The sequence below is a fragment of the Rutidosis leptorrhynchoides genome, chromosome 1 (assembly GCF_046630445.1).
Source record: "Rutidosis leptorrhynchoides isolate AG116_Rl617_1_P2 chromosome 1, CSIRO_AGI_Rlap_v1, whole genome shotgun sequence".
In the NCBI taxonomy this organism is placed as follows: Eukaryota; Viridiplantae; Streptophyta; class Magnoliopsida; order Asterales; family Asteraceae; genus Rutidosis; species Rutidosis leptorrhynchoides.
The window spans coordinates 183,412,055-183,432,152 of NC_092333.1; positions in this window are offsets into that span (position 1 = coordinate 183,412,055).

The following is a 20,098-nucleotide window of genomic DNA, read 5'->3' on the forward strand; positions in this document are numbered from 1 at the left end:
ATATTTATTTACAAATAGTTGTTCGTGAATCGTCGCGAATTATCGAAGGACAATTGAATATATGAAACAGTTCAAAATTTTTGAGACTCAACCTAACAGACTTTGCGTATCGTGTCATAAATATAATATCGCATCGAGAGTTTGGTTTAAAATTAGTCGAAATTTTTCGGGTCGTCACAATTCTCTCGCTCTGTCCATCGGTTTTTGGGTGATATGCTGTATTCATGTCTAAACGAGTTCCCATTGCATCCTGCAATATTTTCCAGAATCTAGATGTAAATCTACTGTCTCTGTCGGAAATAATGGATATCGGCACTCCATGTCAGGAAACCACTTCTTTGATGTAAATCTGCACCAACTTCTCCATTTTATCCGTCTCTTTAATTGGTAGAAAATGAGCTGATTTTGTGAGATGATCCACAACAACCCAGATGGTGTCGTAACCTCCCACCGTTTTCGAAAGCTTTGTGATAAAACCCATGGTAATACATTCCCACTTCCATTGGGGAATCTCTGGCTGTGTTAGCAGTCCTGACAGTTTCTGATGCTCAGCCTTGACCTTAGCGCAAGTCAAGCACTTTTCGACGTAGGTAGCGATGTCAGCTTTCATGTTAGGCAACCAGTACAGTGCCTTAAGATCTTTATACATTTTCTCAAATCCAGGGTGAATATAATACCTTGTCTTGTGTGCCTTATCTAGCACTAGTTCCCTTAATTCACCAAACTTCGGTACCCAAATTCTGTCTACGAAGTATCGGGGTCCATCTTCTCGGACAACAAATTTCTTACCCAGTCCCCTAAGTGATTTAGTAACAATGTTCCCTTCTTTCAAGGCCTCAAGTTGTGCGTCGCGTATCTGAGAAGTAAGGTTTGTTCGGACAGTCATATTCAGCGCTCTAACTCGGAGAGGTTTAGCCTTCTCTTTCCTACTCATGGCATCCACAACGACATTAGCCTTACCAGGATGATAGCGGATCTCACAGTCGTAGTCGTTCAATAGCAATACCCAATGCCTCTGCTTCTTGTTGAGTTGTTTCTGATCGAAGATATGCTGCAAACTCTTGTGATCGGTGAAAACAGTAAACTTATTACCATACAAGTAGTGTCTCCACATATTCAGTGCAAAGACCACAGCACCAAGTTCCAAATCATGCGTAGTGTAATTCATTTCATGTACCTTCAGTTGTCGTGATCTATAGGCAATCACTTTCTTCCGTTGCATCAATACGCAACCAAAACCCTGTCGTGAAGCATCACAGTTAATCACAAAGTCTTCATTTCCTTCGGGTAAAGACAAAATCAGAGCAGTCTTCAATTTCAGTTTTAACAACTGGAATGCAGACTCATGTTGCTTAGTCCACTCATACTTCTTACCCTTGTGAGTCAATGCTGTTAATGGTCGGGTAATAGTAGAAAATCCCTCAATGAGTCTTCTATAATAACCAGCGAGACCTAAGAACTGCCGAATCTGCATTGTCGACTTAGGCGTCTCCCATTTCTTCACCATTTCTATCTTCGCAGGATCAACTTGAATACCATTGACACCTACGATATGACCCAAAAATTGAACTTCTTACAGCCAGAAATCACACTTCGAAAATTTCGCATACAACTGCTCTTTCCTGAGCATCTCAAGTAGTAAATAGAGATAGTGTTCGTGTTCCTTCTCGTCCTTAGAATATACCAGAATATCATCAATAAACATAATAACAAACTTGTCAAGATATGGCTTACATACATGGTTCATGAGATCCATGAACACTGCCGGTGCGTTCGTCAATCTAAACGGCGTTACTGTAAACTCATGATGTCCATAGCGTGTTCTAAACGCTGTTTTCGGTATATCTGTCTCCTTTACTCTCATCTGATGGTATCCTGACCTCAGATCAATCTTAGAGTAACATCCCGATCCTTGCAACTGATCAAACAAATCATCGATCCTCGTTAACGGATATCTATTCTTGATAGTCAGCTTATTCAGTTCCATGTAATCGATACAAAGTCTCATTGATCCATCCTTTTTCTTAAGAAAAAGAACTGGAGCTCCCCATGGTGAAGAACTCGGTCGAATGAATCCTTTATATAAAAGCTCTTGTAACTGACTAGAAAGCTCTTGCAATTCTGAAGGTGTAAGTCTACACGGAGCGCGCGCTACAGGTGCCGCTCCAGACATTAAGTCAATCTGGAATTCTACGTCTCTATGATGTGGCAATCCGGGTAGCTCATCTGAAAAAACATTGGGAAAGTCTCTAACAATCGGCACATCTTCGAGTTTATTGCCTTCAGATTCAGTTTTGCTCACGTGAACCAGCATAGCAAGACAACCCTTTCTTATGTGTTTTTGTGCCTTCAAATAATTAATGAAGTGTAGCGGTGTATTGCTTCGCTCACACCATCAAAGGTTCATCTTAGGTAACAGGTATGCGAATCGCTTTCTCATAGCAAACGATGTCGGCTCTATTCTCAGCTAACCAGTCCATTCCAACCACAAGGTCAAAACTTCCCAGCTTAATCGGTATCACATATATTCTAAAAGACGTTCCAGCCAAAATCAGAGTACAATCACGATAGACCTTTTCAGCTCTCATTAGATTACCATTCCCTATTTCTATAGAGTACATGTTTTCTAATGACGATATAGGATTCTTAAGATTATGTAAAAATCCTCTAGGAACAAAACTCCTATCAGCTCCAGAATCAAAAAGTACATAAGCATGATGGTTGTCGAGTAAAAATGTACCCGTGAGTAACTTGGGATCGTCACTGTAGTGACCCGAACTTTTCCATGATTATATATTATATGAGATTAATGTTTAAATGAATAAATGTTTCCAACATGTTAAGCAATCAAACTTGTTAAGACTTGACCAATTGAAATAGGTTTCATGTAGACAATTGACCACCCAAATTGACCGGCGATTCACGAACGTTAAAATTTGTAAAAACTATATCATGATATATATATATATATATATATATATATATATATATATATATATATATATATATATATATATATATATATATATATATATATATATATATATATATATATATATATATATATATATATATATAGTTAACATGATATTATGATAAGTAAGTATCTCATTAGGTATATTAACAATGAGTTATATACATAATAATGAGACTACTAAGTTAAGAAACTCGAAACGATATATATAACGATTATCGTTATAACAACGTCTTACTAAATACATATGTATTATATTAAGATATTGTTACACTATATTTAACATGATAAAATGATAATTATATATATCATTAAGTATGTTAATAATAAACTCCATATGTAAAACAAGACTACTAACTTAAGAATTTTGAAACGAGACATATATGTTATGATTATCGTTGTAACGACATATTAATGTATATATATCACATTAAGATATATTCATACATCATAATATCATGATAATGTAATAATTTAATATCTCATTAGATATAATAAACATTGGATTAACAACATTAAATGAGATCGTTAACTTAAAGGTTTCAAAACAACACTTACATGTAACGACTAACGATGACTTAACGACTCAGTTAAAATGTATATACATGTAGTATATTAAGATGTATTAGTACACTTTTGAAAGACTTCATGACACATACCAAAGTACTTCTACTTAACAAAAATGCTTACAATTACATTCTCATTCATTTTCATCAACAATTCTACTCTTATGCACCCGTATTCATACTCGTACAATACACAGATCCTATATGTATATACTATTGGTATATACACTTCAATGATCAACTCTTAGCAGCCCTCATTTAGTTAACAAACATGTGGAACCATCAATTGGCAACTAGCATGAATTATTACACTAAAAATTAAATTACAATTTGCATATAATGACACCATGGTTCACGTTTTTGATCACACTCTCATACACTTTCATTTTTCAATTTTCTTTCATCCATTTGATCTCTCTCTAGTTCTATGATGATGTTCTAAGTGTTCTTCATCATATTCATCAAAATCTACATCAATGTAGCTCATAAATCCTAATCTATATCAACTTATAAAACAACTACTCAAGAAAACTTCAAGAACACTTTCAAGTTTGCAAGTCTACTTCCAAGCTTTCTAATCCATTCCAAGTAATCATCCAAGATCAAGAAACCTTTGTTATTTACAGTAGGTTATATTTTTTATTCAAGGCAATACTCAAATTCAAACTTTGATTCAATTTCTATAACTATAAACTATCTTAATTCAAGTAAAAATTTTACTTGAACTTGTTTTCGTGTCATGATTCTATTTCAAGAACTTTCAAGCCATCCAAGATCCTTTTAAACTAGATCATTTCTTGTCACTTCCAGTAGGTTCACCTACTATAATTGAGGTAGTAATGATGTTCATAGCATCATTCGATTCATATATATAGAACTATCTTATTCGAAGATTTAAACTTGTAATCACTAGAACATAGTTTAGTTAATTCTAAACTTGTTCGCAAACAAAGTTAATCCTTCTAACTTAACTTTTAAAATCAACTAAACACATGTTCTATATCTATATGATATGCTAACCTAATGATTTAAAATCTGGAAATACGAAGAACACCGTAAAACCGGACATACGCCGTCGTAGTGAAACCGGGGGCTGTTTTGGGTTAGATAATTAACAACTATGATAAACTTTGATTTAAAAGTTGTCCTTCTGAGAAAATTATTTTTCTTATGAACATGAAACTATATCCAAAAATCATGGTTAAACTCAAAGTGAAAGTATGTTTTTCAAAATGGTCATCAAGACGTCGTTCTTTCAACTGAAATGACTACCTCTTACAAAAATGACTTGTAACTTGTATTTCTGACTACAAACTTATACTTTTTCTATTTAGTTTCATAAATTTCAATTCATTATGAAACCATATCAATTGGATTCACTCAAAACGGATTTAAAACGAAGAAGTTATGGGTAAAACAAAATTGGATATTTTTGTTTGTTGTAGCTACGTGAAATTTGTAAAAAATCCATACTATCCATAACTTAACTAACTTATATTGTATTATACATGTTTTGATAGACCATAGACACGTATACAATGTTTTGACATATATATATATATATATATATATATATATATATATATATATATATATATACGACGTCATCTATATATATTATTTGGAACAACCATAGACACTCTATATGCGGTAATGATCGAGTTAGCTATATAGGGTTGAGGTTGATTCCAAAATAATATATATACTTTGAGTTGTGATCGAGTCTGAGACTTGTATGCACTGGGTCGTGGATTGATTCGAGATAATATATATTGATTTATTTCTGTACTACTAACTGTGGACAATTATTTGTGGACTACAAATGTTGGACTATCAACTTAACAAACTTAAATCGTTAAAATGTAATAAAATATGGTATAATTATATTTCGATCGTAATTTGATATATATATATATATATATATATATATATATATATATATATATATATATATATATATATATATATATATATATATATATATATATATATATATATATATATATATATATATATATATATTATTATCGGTTCGTGAATCAACCCGTTGCCAAGTCTAATTCTCGATGAATTGATAATCTATGAAAGTGAGTTATAGTCCCACTTTTAAAATCTAATATTTTTGGGATGAGAATACATGCAGTTTTATAAATGTTTTACAAAATAGACACAAGTACGTGAAACTACATTATATGGTTGAATGGATCGAAACCGAATATGCCCCTTTTAGCCTGGTAACCTAAGAATTAGGGAACTGGCCCCTAATTGACGCGAATCCTAAAGATAGATCTATTCGGCCTAACAAGCCCCATCCATTGTTGCGGATGCTTTAGTACTTTGAAATTATCATGTCCGAAGGATGTCCTGGAATGATGGGGATATTCTATATGCATCTTGTTAATGTCGGTTACCAGGTGTTCACCATATGAATGATTTTTATGCAGATTCCATGTTATTAAATGATGAAATCTTGTGGTCTATTATTACAATTTGATAAATATATAGGTTAAACCTATAACTCACCAATATTTTTGTTGACGTTTAAAGCATGTTTATTCTCAGGTGATTATTAAGAGCTTCCGCTGTTGTATGCTAAATAAAGACAGGATTGGAGTCTGCATGCTTGTATAATATTGTTTAAAAATTGCATTCGAAGACTTAAGTTGTTGTGTAATATTATTGTAAACCATTATGTAATGGTCGTGTGAAAACGTTATATTTTAGATTATCATTATTTAATAATCTTTGGAATGTTTTTAAACCTTTATCGATAAAATAAAGGTTATGGTTTGTTTTAAAAATCGAATGCAGTCTTTGAAAAACGTCTCATATATAGGTCAAAACCTCGCAACGAAATCAATTAATATGAAATGTTTATAATCGATATGAACGAGACATTTCAGTTGGTATCCGAGCGTTGGTCTTAGAGAACCAGAAATTTACATTAGTGTGTCTTATCGAGTTTGTTAGGATGCATTAGTGAGTCTGGACTTCGACCGTGTTTTTTTTAAAAGCAATTGCTTAATACTTTTTGTTGGAAACTACAAATTGTTAACATGTAAATATTATGTGATAGATTAATCTCTTAACATGTTTGATATTGTGTGATAGATGTCTACCTCTAGTACAAATCCCATCGACTCACCTAATAATAATGAAGAGTCGAATATATTTTGGGAAGATTCACAGATTCCCGACTAGGAACCGGAAGAAGAGGAACCAGAAGAAGAGATTCCGGAGGAGGAAATATTAAGAACCACAAAAAAACAGATAAATAAAAGAAAATTCTCAACCAATGGACCAAAGCTAAAAAAGGTTAATGGTGTTTCTGCCGAGGAAGCAAAATATTGGAAAAGTTGCCAATTTTCTGATGAATCGGATCCCGATGAGGATTCCGATGATGTTATAGAAATTACCTCAACCCAATTTGAAAAAGCAAAAGAAAATAATAAGGGAAAAGGCATCAAAATAGAGAAACCTAATTCCAACCCCTATGAACTCTACGTTAACATGAAATACCCTGATGGGGTGTACCGTAAGCACCCGTATTTCTTAAACTTTCACTATAACCCGGGAACATCTAAGCCACAAGGCTTTTCTAAACCATTTATGAAAACGACGGCTCGCATTAGAGGAGCACCATATATCCCTAGGAAGTTAGCAAAACGAACCAAGTCCGAGGAGGAAGAACGAGTGAGTCAGAATAAAGAGTTGTAATCATGTTGTGTAATATATGTATTGTAGCGTGCTTGTATTTTTATGTTATATGTAAAAATTGCTTGTATTGTTTGTTAATTATCTTTTACGAATCTAATCCTCGTCTATTTTACAATATAAAAACACACAATGGACGTTAAGGATAGACAACCGAAAATTTTAGAAGACCTACCAGGGGATATGATTGCTGAAATCTTGTCTAGAGTCGGTCAGAATTCATCGACACAATTATTTATGGCGAAATTAGTTTGTCAAACATTTGATAGACGTTCCAGGAATGCCTTAGTTTATAAAAGGCTTTCCTTTGAAAGCTGGAGTATATCACATTGGGGAGACTTTAATTTATGCCGTGTTTTCTTTAAGGCATTAAATGCAGGAAACCCAGATGCAATTTTACGCTGCGGGTTGAGAACCTATTTTGATTCCACATATCCCAACATAGGACTTCGTTCTTTAGAAAGAGCTTCAAACATGCAATATAAAGAAGCATGTTATGTTTACGAGTTAGTGATATTCGCTTCTCACCAAATTGAGAAAAAGAACATCGAATTGCAACTGTTAAATAAAACATTCCCACAAGTGACGGATTCAATAGTTGGGGTGAGAAATAAGGTTTTTAGATTATTACGGGGCTGTTGGGCATTACGTAACCCTCGTCCTTTTGATGACGTTACAACATGCTGCCTAGCCAACGGTCACAACGGTTATTTTCCACAAGACCAAGGATGGGAAATAATACTAGTAAAACCCGAATGCATGACTTGTTTCTGGACTTATGAATTACGTGTATTTATTGCCCTTGCTGAACGACTTGCATATTAACTAGAATTGTCTTCACAACTGCCTTGTATCAAAGATATTGTGTGCTATATTTAATGCTATGTGTAAAATAACGGTATTGTAAGTTTGTAAAATATTGTATAAGAGTTTGAACGTGAAATATTATTGTAATCAGTTTTTCATATAGAATTATAGTAGTTGAATTGTATATTAGCTACTAAGTATGAACTTAACGGGTAGGTACTACCCGAATGAAAAATTATAAAACGCTAATATGAAGAAAAAGCTTTTATAAATAAGTTCATATTATGCTACCAAATACTATTGACTACTCTTAATATTCTATATAATTAACTTAATTCTTTTGGCTATTTTTGAAGGAAATGGCACCAACTACTCGTCAGAACTTGAACATGAGTGAGGAAGACTTCCGTGTTTTTCTTGCTGCGAACATAGCCGCAGTGCAGGCTGCAATGCAAAATAACAACAATAACTCTGGTTCTAGCAGTGGAACTAATTCCACAAGAAATCGTGTAGGATGCTCCTACAAAGAATTCACTGCCTGTAAACCTTTAGAATTCGATGGAACCGAGGGTCCAATCGGATTAAAACAGTGGACCGAGAAGGTCGAATCGGTGTTTGCCATAAGTAAGTGCACTGAAGTAGACAAAGTAAAGTACGCTACGCATACCTTCACAGGTACTGCGTTAACATGGCGGAACACCTATCTCGAACAGGTGGGACAAGATGCTGCTTACACACTACCGTGGTCAGCATTTAAGCACTTGATGAACGAGCAGTACCATCCCAGAAACGAGGTCAATAAGCTCAAACTAGAGCTTGGAGGATTACGAACGCAAGGTTTCGACATTACCACGTACGAACGACGATTCACAGAGTTGTCCCTATTGTGTCCAAGAGCGTTCAAAGATGAAGAAGAGAAGATCGACGCATTTGTAAAAGAGTTACCAGAAAGGATTCAAGAAGATGTGAGTTCACACGAGCCCGCCTCCATACAAAAGGCAAGTCGAATGGCTCACAAACTCATAAATCAGATTAATGGAAGGATTAAAGAACAGGAGGCCGAAGAAGCAAATATGAAACAAGTCAAGAGAAAGTGGGAGGAAAACAGTGACAAGAGTCACCAATACAACAACAACAACAACAACAACAACAATCACAACATCAATCGCAACAACTATCCCAACAATAGCAACATCAATCGCAATTCCAACAACAACTACAACAAACATCCCAACAACAACAACTACCACAATCGTCCCAACAACAATAACAACCGCAACAACAACAATTCCTATAACAACAAGAATCAGAAACAGTCATGCCAAAGGTGCGAAGGGTACCACCAGAATGGGTTCTGCATGACATTTTGCACCAAGTGTAAAAGAAAGGGTCATGGCTCGATGAATTGTGAGATCTACGGACCGATGAATAACAGAATTAAAAGAACGAATAATGCCGCCGTAGTTTGTTTTGGATGTGGAAAACTGGGCCACATTAATAGAAATTGCCCGAATCAGGAGAATACTAAAGGGCAGGGCCGCGGAAGATTTTTCAATATTAGTACGGCAGAAGCGCAGGAAGACCCAGAGCTTGTTACGGGTACGTTTCTTATCAATGAAAAACCTGCTTATGTTTTTTTTGATTTGGGTGCGGATAGAATCTATATGAGTAGAGATTTTTGTGCTAAATTAAGTGGTCCATTGACGCCTTTGGATAATAAATTTTTACTCGAATTAGCAAACGATAAATTAATTACAGCAGATAAAATATGTCGGAATCAAGAAATTAAACTGGTTAGCGAAACATTTAAGATTGATTTGATACCAGTAGAGTTAGGAAGTTTTGATGTGATAATCGGCGTGGACTGGTTGAAAGAGATGAAAGCAGAAATTATTTGTTACAAAAATGCGATACGCATTATGCGCGAGAAGAGAAAACCTTTAATGGTGCACGGAGAAAAGAGCAACGCAAAGTTAAATCTTATTAGTAACCTGAAGGCACAAAAACTAATAAGAAAAGGTTGCTATGCCATTCTAGCACACGTCGAGAAAGTCAATTCCGAAGAGAAGAACATCAATGATGTTCCCGTCGCAAAAGAAGTTCCCGATGTATTTTCGAAAGAATTACCGGGACTACCTCCACACCAATCTGTTGAATTTCAAATAGATCTTGTACCAGGAGCTCCACCAATAGATCGTGCTCCATACAGACTCGCACCCAGTGAAATGAAGGAATTCCAAATCCAATTACAAGAACTTTTAGAGCGTGGTTTCATTCGACCAAGCACATCACTATGGGGAGCTCCTATTTTGTTTGTCAAAAAGAAGGATGGTACATTCAGGTTGTGTATCGACTACCAAGAGTTAAACAAACTTACTATCAAGAACCGTTACCCACTACCGAGAATCGACGACTTATTTGATCAACTACAAGGCTCGTCGGTTTATTCAAAGATCGGTTTACGTTCCGGGTATCATCAAATGCGGGTGAAGGAGGATGATATTCCGAAGACTGCTTTCAGAATGCTTTATGGTCATTATGAGTTTATGGTTATGCCGTTTGGATTAACTAACACACCAACTGTGTTCATGGACCTCATGAACCGAGTGTGTGGACCAAATCTTGACAAGTTTGTCATTTTTTTCATCGATGACATACTTATTTACTCAAAGAATGAACAAAAGCACAGAGAACATTTGAGAAAAGTGCTCGAATTGTTGAGGAAAGAAAAATTGTACGCTAAGTTTTCAAATTGTGCATTTTGGTTAAAAGAAGTTCAATTCCTCAGTCACGTAGTAAACAAGGAAGGTATTCAGGTGGATCCGTCAAAGATTGAAACCATTGAAAATTGGGAAACCCTGAAAACTCCGAAACATATACGCCAATTTTTAGGACTGGCTGGTTACTACAGAAGATTCATCCAAGATTTTTCCAAAATAGCAAAACCCTTGACTACATTAACGCATAAAAGGAAGAAATTTGAATGAAAGGATGAACAAGAGAAAGCGTTTCAATTGTTAAAGAAAAAGCTAACTACGGCACCTATATTATCATTGCCTGAAGGGAATGATGATTTTGTGATTTATTGTGACGCTTCAAAGCAAGGTCTCGGTTGTGTATTAATGCAACGAACGAAGGTAATTGCCTATGCATCCAGATAATTGAAGATTCATGAGCAAAATTATACGACTCACGATTTGGAATCAGGCACTGTTGTTTTTGCATTAAAAGCTTGGAGGCACTACTTATATGGGGTCAAAAGTATCATATATACCAACCACAAAAGTCTCCAACATATATTTGATCAGAAACAACTGAACATGAGGTAGCGTAGGTGGATTGAATTGTTAAATGATTACGATTTTGAGATTCGTTACCACCCGGGGAAGGCGAATGTGGTAGCCGACGCTTTGAGTAGAAAGGACAGAGAACCTATGCGGGTAAAAGCTATGAATATAATTATTCGTACAAACCTCACTACTCAAATAAAGGAGGCGCAACAGGGAGTTTTAAAAGAAGAAAATTTGAAGAAGGAAATACCCAAAGGATCGGAAAAACATCTTAATATTCGAGAAGACGGAACTCGATATAGGGCTGAAAGAATTTGGGTACCAATGTTTGGAGATGTGAGAGAAATGGTACTTAAGGAAGCACATAAAATCAGATACTCAATACATCCTGGAGTGGGAAAGATGTACAAAGATCTCAAGAAACACTTTTGGTGGCCGGGTATGAAAGCCGATATCGCTAAATACGTAGGAGAATGTTTGACGTGTTCTAAGGTAAAAGCTGAACATCAGAAACCATCGGGTCTACTTCAACAACCTGAAATCCCAGAATGGAAATGGGAAAACATTACCATGGATTTCATTACTAAATTTCCAAGGACTGCAAGTGGTTATGATACTATTTGGGTAATAGTCGATCGTCTCACCAAATCAGCACACTTTCTACCAATGCAAGAAGATGATAAAATGGAAAAGTTAGCACGACTATACTTGAAGGAAGTCATCTCCAGACACGGAATACCAATCTCTATTATCTCTGATAGGGACGGTAGATTTGTTTCAAGGTTTTGGCAAACGTTAAAACAAGCGTTGGGAACTCGTCTAGATATGAGTACTGCCTATCATCCACAAACCTATGGGCAGAGTGAAAGGATGATACAAACTCTCGAAGACATGCTACAAGCATGTGTTATTGATTTTGGAAACAGTTGGAATCGACATCTACCGTTAGCAGAATTTTCCTACAACAATAGTTACCACTCTAGTATTGAGATGGCACCGTTTGAGGCACTTAATGGCAGAAAGTGCAGGTCTCCAATTTGTTGGAATGAAGTGGGGGATAGACAAATTACGGGTCCAGAAATTATCCAAGAAACTACCGAGAAAATCATTCATATTCAACAACGGTTGAAAATAGCCCAGAGTCGACAAAAGAGCTACACGGACAGTAAAAGAAAAGATATAAAATTTGAAATTGGTGACATGGTCATGCTTAAGGTATCACCTTGGAAAGGTGTTGTTCAATTTGGTAAACGGGGGAAACTGAATCCAAGGTATATTGGACCATTCAAGATTATAGATCGTGTCGGACCAGTAGCTTACCGACTTGAATTACCTCAACAACTCACCAGCGTACATGATACTTTTGACTTATCGAATCTGAAGAAATGCTTAGCCAAAGAAGATCTCACTATCCCTTTAGATGAAATACAAATCAATGAAAAACTTCAATTCTTTGAAGAACCCGTCGAAATAATGGATCGTGAGGTTAAAAGACTTAAGAAAAACAAGATACCAATTGTTAAGGTTCGATGGAATGCTCGTAGAGGACCCGAGTTCACCAGAGAATGTGAAGATCAGATGAAGAAGAAATACCCGCACCTATTTCCAGAAGATGCGTCAACGCCTCCAACAGCTTGAAATTTCGGGAAGAAATTTATTTAACGGGTAGGTACTGTAGTGACCCGAACTTTTCCATGAATATATATTATATGAGATTAATGTTTACATGAATAAATGTTTCCAACAAGTTAAGCAATCAAACTTGTTAAGACTTGACTAATTGAAATAGGTTTCATGTAGACAATTGACCACCCAAATTGACCGGCGATTCAAGAACGTTAAAACTTGTAAAAACTATATGATATATATATATATATATATATATGTATATATACATGATATTATGATAAGTAAGTATTTCATTAGGTATATTAACAATGAGTTATATACATAATAATGAGACTACTAAGTTAAGAAACTAGAAACGATATATATAACGATTATCGTTATAACAACGTCTTACTAAATACATATGTATTATATTAAGATATTGTTACACTATATTTAACATGATAAAATGATAATTATATATATCATTAAGTATGTTAATAATAAACTACATATGTAAAACAAGACTACTAACTTAAGAATTTTGAAACGAGACATATATGTTACGATTATCGTTGTAACGACATATTAATGTATATACATCACATTAAGATATATTCATACATCATAATATCATGATAATGTAATAATTTAATATCTCATTAGATATAATAAACATTGGATTAACAACATTAAATGAGATCGTTAACTTAAAGGTTTCAAAACAACACTTACATGTAACGACTAACGATGACTTAACGACTCAGTTAAAATGTATATACATGTAGTATATTAAGATATATTAGTACACTTTTGAATGACTTCATGACACATACCAAAGTACTTCTACTTAACAAAAATGCTTACAATTACATTCTCATTCATTTTCATCAACAATTCTACTCGTATGCACCCGTATTCGTACTCGTAAAATACGCAGCTCTTATATGTATATACTATTGGTATATACAATTCAATGATCCGCTCTTAGCAGCCCTCATTTAGTCAACAAACATGTGGAACCATCATTTGGCAACTAGCATGAATTATTACACTAAAAATCAAATTACAATTTGCATATAATGACACCATGGTTCACGTTTTTGATCACACTCTCATACACTTTCATTTTTCAATTTTCTTTCATCCATTTGATCTCTCTCTAGTTATATGATGATGTTCTAAGTATTCTTCATCATATTCATCAAAATCTACATCAATCTAGCTCATAAATCCTAATCTATATCAACATATAAAACAACTACTCAAGAAAACTTCAAGAACACCTTCAAGTTTGCAAGTCTACTTCCAAGCTTTCTAATCCATTCCAAGTAATCATCCAAGATCTAGAAACCTTTGTTATTTACAGTAGGTTATCTTTATTATTCAAGGTAATACTCATATTCAAACTTTGATTCAATTTCTATAACTATAAACTATTTAATTCAAGTAAAAATCTTACTTGAACTTGTTTTCGTGTCATGATTTTACTTCAAGAACTTTCAAGCCATCCAAGATCCTTTGAAGCTAGAGTATTTCTTGTCACTTCCAGTAGGTTTACCTACTATAATTGAGGTAGTAATGATGTTCATAACATCATTCGATTCATATATATATATATATATATATATATATATATATATATATATATATATATATATATACATATATATATATATATATATATATACTATATATATATATATATATATATATATATATATATATATATATGTATATATATATATATGTATGTATATATATATATATATATATATATATATATATATATATATATATATATATATATATATATCTTATTCGAAGATTTAAACTTGTAATCACTAGAACATAGTTTAGTTAATTCTAAACTTGTTCGCAAACAAAGTTAATCCTTCTAACTTAACTTTTAAAATCAACTAAACACATGTTCTATATCTATATGATATGCTAACCTAATGATTTAAAACATGGAAACACAAAGAACACCGTTAAACCGGACATACGCCGTCGTAGTGAAACCGGGGGCTGTTTTGGGTTAGATAATTAAAAACTAAGATAAACTTTGATTTAAAATTTGTACTTCTGGGAAAATGATTTTTCTTATGAACATGAAATTATATCCAAAAATCATGTTTAAAATCAAAGTGGATGTATGTTTTTCAAAATGGTCATCAAGACGTCGTTCTTTCGACTGAAATGACTACCTCTTACAAAAACGACTTGTAACTTGTATTTCTGACAATAAACTTATACTTTTTTTGTTTAGTTACATAAATTTCAGTTCATTATGAAACCATAGCAATTGGATTCACTCAAAACGGATTTAAAACGAAGAAGTTATGGGTAAAACAAAATTGGATATTTTTGCTTGTTGTAGCTATCAAAAATTTGTAACAAATCCATACTAACCATAACTTAACTAACTTATATTGTATTATACATGTCTTGATAGACCATAGACACGTATACAATGTTTTGACATATCATATCGACGTCATCTATATATATTATTTGGAACAACCATAGACACTCTATATGCGGTAATGATCGAGTTAGCTATACAGGGTTGAGGTTGATTCCAAAATAATATATATACTTTGAGTTGTGATCGAGTCTGTGACTTGTATGCACTGGGTCGTGGATTGATTCGAGATAATATATATTGATTTATTTCTGTACTACTGACTGTGGACAATTATTTGTGGACTACAAACGTTGGACTATCAACTTAACAAACTTAAATCGTTAAAATGTAATAAAATATGGTATAATTATATTTCGATCATAATTTATATATATATATATATATATATATATATATATATATATATATATATATATATATATATATATATATATATATATATATATATATATATATATATATATATATATAATATATATATTTTTTATAGGTTCGTGAATCAACCCGTGGCCAAGTCTAATTCTTGACGAATTGATAATCTGTGAAAGTGAGTTATAGTCCCACTTTTAAAATCTAATATTTTTGGGATGAGAATACATGTAGTTTTATAAATGTTTTACAAAATAGACACAAGTACGTGAAACTACATTATATGATTGAATGGATCGAAACCGAATATGCCCCTTTTAGCCTGGTAATCTAAGAATTAGGAAACTGGCCCCTAATTGATGCGAATCCTAAAGATAGATCTATTCGGCCCAACAAGCCCCATCCATTGTTGCAGATGCTTTAGTACTTCGAAATTATCATGTCTGAAGGATGTCCTGGAATGATGGGGATATTCTATATGCATCTTGTTAATGTCGGTTACCAGGTATTCACCATATGAATGATTTTTATGCAGATTGCATGTTATTGAAAGATGAAATCTTGTGGTCTATTATTACAATTTGATAAATATATAGGTTAAACCTATAACTCACCAACATTTTTGTTGACGTTTAAAGCATGTTTATTCTCAGGTGATTATTAAGAGCTTCCGCTGTTGCATGCTAAATAAAGACAGGATTGGAGTCTGCATGCTTGTATAATATTGTTTAAAAATTGCATTCGAAGACTTAAGTTGTTGTGTAATATTATTGTAAACCATTATGTAATGGTCGTGTGAAAACGCTATATTTTAGATTATCATTATTTGATAATCTTTGGAATGTTTTTAAACCTTTATCGATAAAATAAAGGTTATGGTTTGTTTTAAAAATTGAATGCAGTCTTTGAAAAATGTCTCATATAGAGGTCAAAACCTCGCAACAAAATCAATTAATATGAAACGTTTATAATCGATATGAACGTGACATTTCAATCACGAGCTTTGCTAGAGTTGATGTTGAAAGCTCTTCCTCTAGCAGGTTCAACACTCTTACTTGCAGTCGGGTAATCCTTCCTAAAATTACTAGTTTTCTCGCATCCATAGCAAACATTAGTGCCAGTTTACACTCCGCGGCCAAGTGTCCATTCTTCTTACACTTATCACACCGCTTTATGCAATCTCTCGGGTGATGCCTATTTCATTTAGTACATAACGGAAATCTTCCCTTATAACCAGAGTTAGTATTTGGGGTAGTAATGTTTCCCTTGACTGTATCCTGCTTCTTGTAAGGCTACTGGTTGTAGTTCTTTCTAGAGTTGTTGTTGTTATTCCACTTTCTCTTGTTGTCGAAAGTCTTAGTCTCAGTTGATGTAGGAGTCTTTCCTCACTGTTCAACTTGATCCATCAACTCATGAGCCATCTCAATGGCCTCTTGAACAGTCCTTGGCTTCGAAGTAGTCACACTCTAGATGTTCTTGTTTAACCCTTTCACATACAGGGTGATCGTTCAGCGTTTAGGAGTAACCATATTCGGGCACATAAGAGCAAGCTCGAAGAAGCTCCTATTATAGCTGGCTAAATTAGTACCAACCAGTTTCAAGTTCTGGAGTTCCCGCTCCATCTTAATGATCTCATTATAAGGACAATACTCTTCGATCATTCTGTTTCAAATCCTCCCAAGTAGTTTCAAAAGCTTGATCCATACCTACAGACTTCACATACGTATTCCACCACGTCAAAGTGCCATCGGACAACTTACAAGATGCAAACTTGGTTCTATCAGCATCTCTACAGCTGCTGATACAAAAAATAGACTCAAGCTTCTCGAACCAACGAGTCAGGCTGACTGGGCCTTCAGTACCAGTGAATGAGTGTGGTTCGCAGCTCGTGAAAGTTTTATATGTGCATCCTCCTTGATTAGTGTTGGTGTTGACAATGTTGGGTTGTTGGTTGTCGGTGTTGGTAGTGTTGGTGGTATCCTGGTTGTGTTGGTTGCTGTTTGTTCCATTCCGAAGTTTAGCCACAACTTTAGTTAGACCTTCGTTATCCAACGATGGACATCACCTTGGATAACTCTTTTGGGGGCATTAACTTTCTGGTCAAGATAACACACCAGGTTAGCGTCATTGAAATAAGTACGTAATGATATACTAGCAACGGGTAGTGATGAGTAGTAAATAATATTAAATCGTTAAGATTCTAGTAGTTACAGTGGTATGTAGTGCTTAGTAGTGATAGTAGTGATGAAAGTTTACAGTGGTAATATCAACACTAAGTAGTGATAATAAACATTTCATAACAGTTATACTCAAATCATCACTCATCACATAATAACAGTAAACTAACCACTTTAAGTAACAAAACCATTCATTTATTAATCGTGCAGTAATAAGAAATAGAATATCCCTAAAGTCATATGTAAAAACTATGAATAGTAGGAAACCATATCAAGCAATGTATGTGTAAATACCAAGTAATAAGTAATAATGTGAAATAGTATCTAGTAAAGTGGAACAAGTTAAACAAAGCATCTCTATTTAGGTTTCCGGAGCTCTTTCAACAGCTACTCGGCGATCTTATCTAGGTTCTCAACTCTCAACTTAAGGTCATCAGGGTCATTGTTATCGGTAGCAGCAGTAGAGGTGTTAGGTTTGGAAGTAGAAGCATCATAGGGATGGAAATGACGGCACATCTGAAGTGAATGATTGTCATATGAAAAGATTTTCCAAAATGGGTTATTGCCTCGGGTGGGTCCCTTTGGTATCCTACGGTGGCATCTCGGTCCGTAGGGGTTATCATAATCTGGGTCCCTGAAAGGTGAATTGGTGCCAGTAGGTGAATTGGGTAATTCGGGTACGGGTTCGGATTCGGGTTCTGGGTTCTCCTCGGGTTCCTCCTCCGGATCCTCTTCTGGTTCCTCTTCTGGATCCTCTTCAGGATCAGACTCCATCTCAGGTTCGGAGATAACCTCATCCACGAACTCAAGTATAGTGTTTCCCTGCGCCTGCATGGTTTCCTCGGATTATGTGTCGGAGTCGGTTAGAATAATGGGATCGGAAGAAGTCATCTAGCACTCAAGAAAAACACAAAGTTAGTACACTAGTAATTATATCATCTAAGTTAGATATAATTCAAGTAAGTAGAAAGCAGTATACTATGGTCTACGTAGCTCAACTAGTCTACGGTTACAGTTTAGACTCAAAAGGTGTCCTAAAGTCTGACATTTAATGCAGCCTAATCCTAGGTAACCGTTCTGCTCTGATACCATATGTAATACCCTGTCAGAATCCACTAACGGTGTATTAACTCTAGTCCCACAGTTAACGGACATGCCCTCTATATGTGACGTTTTTCAAAAAGCATTCGCATTACAATTTAGTAAACAAAGTCATTAAATAAAATACGCTTCGCAATAGTTAACGGTAATGACCAATGTAAATGACCTTCAAACATTATTTAAATAAATGAAAAAGTTTCATTATGTGAATGTATAATATTCTTGAAAACAATTGTATATAATGCTGGACTTCACTCCAGTAGTAACAATAAGCAAGCATAACAACTCAGCTAGCAGAAGCATACCTCTAAAGACCTGAGATAAAAACATGCAAAAGGTCAACGAAAACGTTGAGTGAATCTACAGGTTTAGTAAATCATTTAGTAAGTTAGGCCACGAGATTTCTAAAAAACATCGTAAAAATTATACATTATCATGAGCACTTGATTATAAGATTTTAACCCTGCGGATAGCTAAAGCACTACACGTCTTCCCTTTACCCTTTCTAAGCATACATCGATCAAGTGTACAAGTTACAACAAAATAAGCACCCCGTACGTTGAGGCGAGGTTTGACTAACCTAACGGTACCGTCCCTATAAGTCGAGATTACGTAAAGTAATTAATATAATCAAGCTAATGGATTTTTGATCTGAACTCATATGTATATCGTTTATGTTACTCATATGTATATCGTTTATGTTACTCGTGCCTGATATGTAAAACATTTGAAATAACATGTTATCTCATCCCATGTAAAAAGTAGTAGGGACTGTAGACTCGCCTTTGCAAAAGTACAGTAAATCTCTTAGTAAAATGGTACGGTAGTTGGACAGTCACGATCGTAAAACGTAACCTAAGTAAATAAGTTACCTTAAGTAAATACATAAGTCACACTATGTCAACCCATAGTGTACGCATAGTCCTAGTGCTCAGACTGACTCAACATACAAGAAAAAGTCAACTAGTCCAAGCAAGTCAATCAAAGTCAAACCAAAAGTCAAACTTGGTCAAAGTAGTCAACTAAAGTCAAACATCTTAGTAGGTCATGAAGTCTTGGTCAAC